Source organism: Haliotis rubra, unplaced genomic scaffold (genome assembly GCF_003918875.1).
Source record: "Haliotis rubra isolate DU_JTF1 unplaced genomic scaffold, ASM391887v1 Scf82, whole genome shotgun sequence".
In the NCBI taxonomy this organism is placed as follows: Eukaryota; Metazoa; Mollusca; class Gastropoda; order Lepetellida; family Haliotidae; genus Haliotis; species Haliotis rubra.
This window is the reverse complement of record NW_025767546.1, coordinates 1,681,366-1,686,704: the sequence shown is the minus strand read 5'-3', so window position 1 is coordinate 1,686,704 and position 5,339 is coordinate 1,681,366.

The window sequence follows — 5,339 nt, the reverse complement described above, 5'->3', positions numbered from 1 at the left end:
CGCTTATGGCTTTCTATTGACATGGTTACTATTTGCTTATATTTTCGCAAGATGACATCCTTGAATATTGACAAAAGCGCTACTTTCAGCGACTGTTTACGCATTGCGTGTATCACTCGGAAGCGATCGTGCGGAAAATAGCATTCGGAATCGTTCGAGTTTTTTAAGTAAAGGTTCAAACGGTATGTGCGAATGTTAACTTTCGCGATTTGGTAAGCTGTGTTCTGATTGGTCAGTCCAAAAGGTTGCCTGACGCGACCTTCTACTAGGTTTTGTTAGACTCAGTAGATAGCAGTGTAACGAATAATACTGAGCCTAAGTTTACTTAGACTGCACTGAGTGTAGTTTTTGGTGGCATAGCCGTAATCTGCCTCTTGCATCCCAAAATATGGTGGCCATTACCTTGCCAGCAGATGGTTGAGTGCGAAACTTCTTCGGAAGGGGAGAAGTGGGGTACTTCCATTGCACGGATTCCAATTTAGTTCCTTGGTCGCATTAGTGGATCCATGTTTCATCACCTGTCACTGGACGAGACAGAAATCTGGCTTCATCAGCTGTAGAGAGATCCAAGACTCTCGACAACGTTCAGCTCTTGAGCTCTGAGGTTTCTAGGTACCCATCTTACAAATACGTTGGGCATACCAAGATGCTCATGAATACTGGCTTTAAAAGTTCCAACTGATATTTGGAATTCCTTAGAAAGTTCAGATACTGTTATTGGTTGGTCAGACAAATTTCTTTTTTCTATAGCGGTTTCCGGTCGGGTTGCACCTGAAGGCCTGCCTGATCTTGGGTCATCGTCTGTGGACTCCCTACCCCTTTTAAACTGCCCAACGGCATCCTTACCAATCACTTTACACATGCATGCACATGGTGTCGACATCGTACCATGGACTTTCGTTGAGATTCGTTCCCACAGTTCGACGGGCTGTGGACTAGCCTAGTGGTTAAAGCGTTTGCTCGTCACGCCGAAGACCCGGGTTCGATTCCCCACATGGGTACAATGTTTGAAGCCCGTTTCTGATGTTCCCCGCCGTGATATAGCTGGAATATAGTTAAAAGCGGCGTTAAACTGAACTCACTCACTCACTCACTCTCACAGTTCGACACTTAGTAACAACCTGTAGCATGTAACACAGATGTTTCGTCAGAACATCCTGATGGTAACGATTTCAAATCGTATACATCTAATAACAGCCGAGTTGTAAGACATAGGACTTGTCCTATTTCCTACTACAGGCTCTCGACCAATCAAATTGCTTAGATCTGACACCTTTCACAAGGCGAACTTATTGAACACTGATGTGCATGCCTGCCTGTAAGTATTAGTATTGTGGTCTGAAGTACACTCACATGCCAAAACTTTATCAAAATGGCCGCCGGTCTCCTAAGCGTTACGTCCAATTTTAAATATTAATATCTTACTTTACAGTATTCCAACAAAGTTAATACTTGGTGATGTGACCCTTTGATATTAGAACTTGTCGACAGTGACGTGAAAGAGAAGAATAAAGCGAAGGGATGTATGCAATCGGCAGTGTTTCCCAGGCAGTCGTAAGCGCTTCCTTGAGGTCATCAGTGGTCCTCACGTATGCAATGTTTTTTTCACAGTGTTCTTCAGGACAAGCCACACAGTTTCAATTGGGTTGAAGGCCAGAAAAATGGGGCAATTTCATTTGTTCGCTTCCAGGCTTCTGTAGCAGCAGAGCGGTGAATTGTGGCATTGTCATCCATGAACATTCATTGTTTATTGGTGAAGTGTTTGGTTATCACTGACCACAAACACCTGTCAAGTACTTCAATATACTTCTGACTGTTCATGTTGCCTGCCACAAACTCTAAAACACCGGTCCCATAGTAAGTTATGCAGCCCCACATCATTAACTTTAACGTGCGACTAGGTTTGTCAGCTAAGTAACCGAGGCAGTGGCCAAGCCACCTTTCATACTTTTTCTCCAGCTGACTTTGATTTTTCCATCTGGCTTGATAGCTATTGGCATTTCATCGTTGAATATTACTTTTCGCCAGTGGTGATCAACATTCCAGTGTAATTTTTCTCCACAGTATTGGAGACGCTTTTTCCGATTTACCTCACGAATTCCTAACTTCTCACAAACAATCCTCCGATCATAGCCCAAACGGTGTAATTCAAGCTGAATGGATCTAGTTGAAGCAGGTACAGGTACTGAAGTATTATATTCACTAGTAATGTCAGACAAACTGTTACGCCTTCCTTTCTTAACAATCCTTGATAATGTTGTCTGGCCACGAATCCAAATGAATTTCGGTCTTCAGCTTCGAGCAGAGTTATTTATATTTTCCCTGTCGCGATAACGTTTCAAAAACTAACTGATTGTGCTCTTGGACAAATTCAATATTTCACAAATTTCTGACTGTTTTAATCCACTCTCAGTTATCGATACGATGCTTGTTTTCACAGAGGTCGACAGATCTTTACCCCTACGACCCATTGTTTTATTTACCTCGATCTGACGTCGAAAGCAGACGACAAAAATCACTTCCGCCTAGCACATGTCTAAAAATAGCATGCGCTGCGTTTGCATGCTACGTTTTAGTGTGATACGTTTCCAACTCGCAGAACGGGACACGTTTGAAATACTGAAACATCACACGTTATTGTGGGCAAGTCGCGAAAATTGACAAACTCTTGTCATGGGAGTGTATAAGGAACTGACACGTGGCTTTATGTGTAACTGTATTTACATATATTTTATATTCATTGTAATTAATCTGAAAGACAGTGAAGTGGAGTTTTCCATGTTGTTTGTTTCACTTCCTTCGTATGCAATTAGATTTTTGTATTTGGACATTGCTTATATTAGTGTTGGTATAAGTATAGTTAGCAACATTGTTGGTATTAACTGCACCAAAACAGACTGTAATAACCTCTAAAGGAATGCAACAAGACTTTTCAGTTGATTTATCAACTTGGGATGTGCTGCTTTCGCTAGATGGAAGTGTAGACTGTGATTTATCACTATGAAGTGAGTGAGTGAGTTTAGTTTTACGCCGCTTTTAGCAATATTACAGCAATATCGCGGCGAGGGACACCAGAAATGGGCTTCACACATTGTACCCGTGTGTGGAATCGAACCCGGGCCTTCGGCTTGACGAGCGAACACTTTAACCAATAGGTAATCCCACTGCTCCTTCACCATGAAGAGTACACTGATATGAACATTGCAGTTGACTATCTGGACCTTGAGGGACCTTGAATGGAGGTCGACGGTTTACAGTTTGCTGAGAAGTTGGTAAAAGTAGCAGTTTCGGACCGAGTTTGACCACATTTGCTATGGACATAGGCATAGGAGCGGTTTCCATGAATATTTTGTAAGGCTTCTTTATAAGAAATTTTGTTTCCAGCTTTGACACGTTGGATTTCAACCGCTTCCTTGTATTTACTACAACCTCTATAAGCAGCGCTTTAGTTTTCTTCATTCTTTTGAGTGAGTTAGTTTTACGCAGCACTCAGCAATATTCCAGCTATATGGCGGCCATTCTTTTGAACATTTCATGCCTTCTTTAGAAGGGCAGTTATCGTAAGCATGATCTCCACTGCAGCGAGGACAAACCTGACCAAAATGCTGGCATATATAACACCTCAGGACTGGCGGTACATACGTTCTTAACTAGAAAGACTGATAGTGTGGCACTTGCAAAATGTAACAAAACTGCTTTCATCAGCAGAAATACCCAAGACATTGTTGATAACACCGTTCTTTCTCGTAAACTTTTTGGTACGAAGGCTTTGAATTGTTTCTCACAAATTCGCGTCAATGTTAGAGCCCTTTTGGACTGTCCATATGCAGTTCAACCCATTGAATGGTGTTTCGCCTGAGAATCTAGTTCCGAACCCACTCAAATTAAGGCTTTCTTTTCTTCTTTTGGGGTGACTGTGATATATATACTGACGTTAAATCTAGCGTGTATTCTTCACTTGAATCCATGTCGCAGTCTCATGAGTGAGAATCCTACGAGATACGAGTTGTATTCGTCTTAAAAAGTACATGATAACCAAAGTTGTTTCGATCTTTACCCTCACTACAAGTCGCAAATTTATCAGGTGACCCAGATATAAGCGCAAATCATTTTAACTATGAATTCGTTTGGGACGGTGTACTGTTTTTCAATCTTCTGTAAACATGCAGATTTTTTCTCAACCATGTCAACGTTGCCTTTTTCTGCAAAACGGTACTAGCTTCCATATCTGTTTCAAACCCTTTCTGTAGTAAGATCCTTCGTACATATGCCAACGGCTTGTTGTTGACGTGGGACAGACCGACTTGTCCCGGTACTGCCCAGCTCAGCACTACTCCAACCTTGGCGTGTCTTACGACATTGTCGATGTAGACGTTCTCATATTTAGATGGGATGTGCTCAGCAACCTCCATACTGATGATCCAGTCATAAAGCGGAAGCCCGAACTGCGGCGCCGTTAGATCTAAGAAACGAACCACACCTCCACTGGTTTCGTTGGCATACGGAGCTCCATCAAATCCGTCGTAGGTTAGCACGCGATGCGTGGAGTCTATATACCTTTTATAGTGCCCCGGACCTTCACCGAAACTGGCAACTGCCTGACCTTGAAACAATCGGGACAGTTCTTCTGCAAGGGGTTTATCAAAAGCGTGTTCTCGACTGTTATGCTTGCTGTTGTTTTTGCACCAACCGCCCGCAGCCGACACTCCGGGAAAATCCTGTTGGAATAATCGTTAACATTTTTAAATATAGGATATTTACGACATGTAAAAACCCGAGTGGAATGATCTCTTTACTGTGTTTTGTTTGTTGGTTGGTTGGTTTACGCCACACTCAGCAATATTCCAACTATATGGCGACGGTCTGTAAATAATCGAGTCCGGACCAGACAATCCAGTGATAAACAGCATGAGCATCGATTTCCGCAATTGGGAACCGATGACGTGTGTCAACCAAGTCAGCGAGCCTGACGACCCGATCCCGTTAGTCGCCTCTTACGACATGCATGGGTTGCTGAAGGCTCATTCTAACCCGGATCTTCACGGTCTCTAAGGACACGAACTGGTATAACCATACAGTCAAAAAGAAGCAACTGACAAATAATTGATAAATGTAATTTCCGTCCTTTGCATCGAGAACAGAACAAACATTATTGTTGATTGTTTTAATAGCCTTTGCTTTGTTATAAAGAATTTTTAATATTTTTGAAAAGCAACGCCAATGTATTCACAAGAATCACCTTTTTCCCAAATGTCAGGAACAGTTGTGAAATTATGTTAATATTCATATTTTATCCATACATGTAGTATGAAGGTTTTAGCTGTTGTAACATGTTAAGC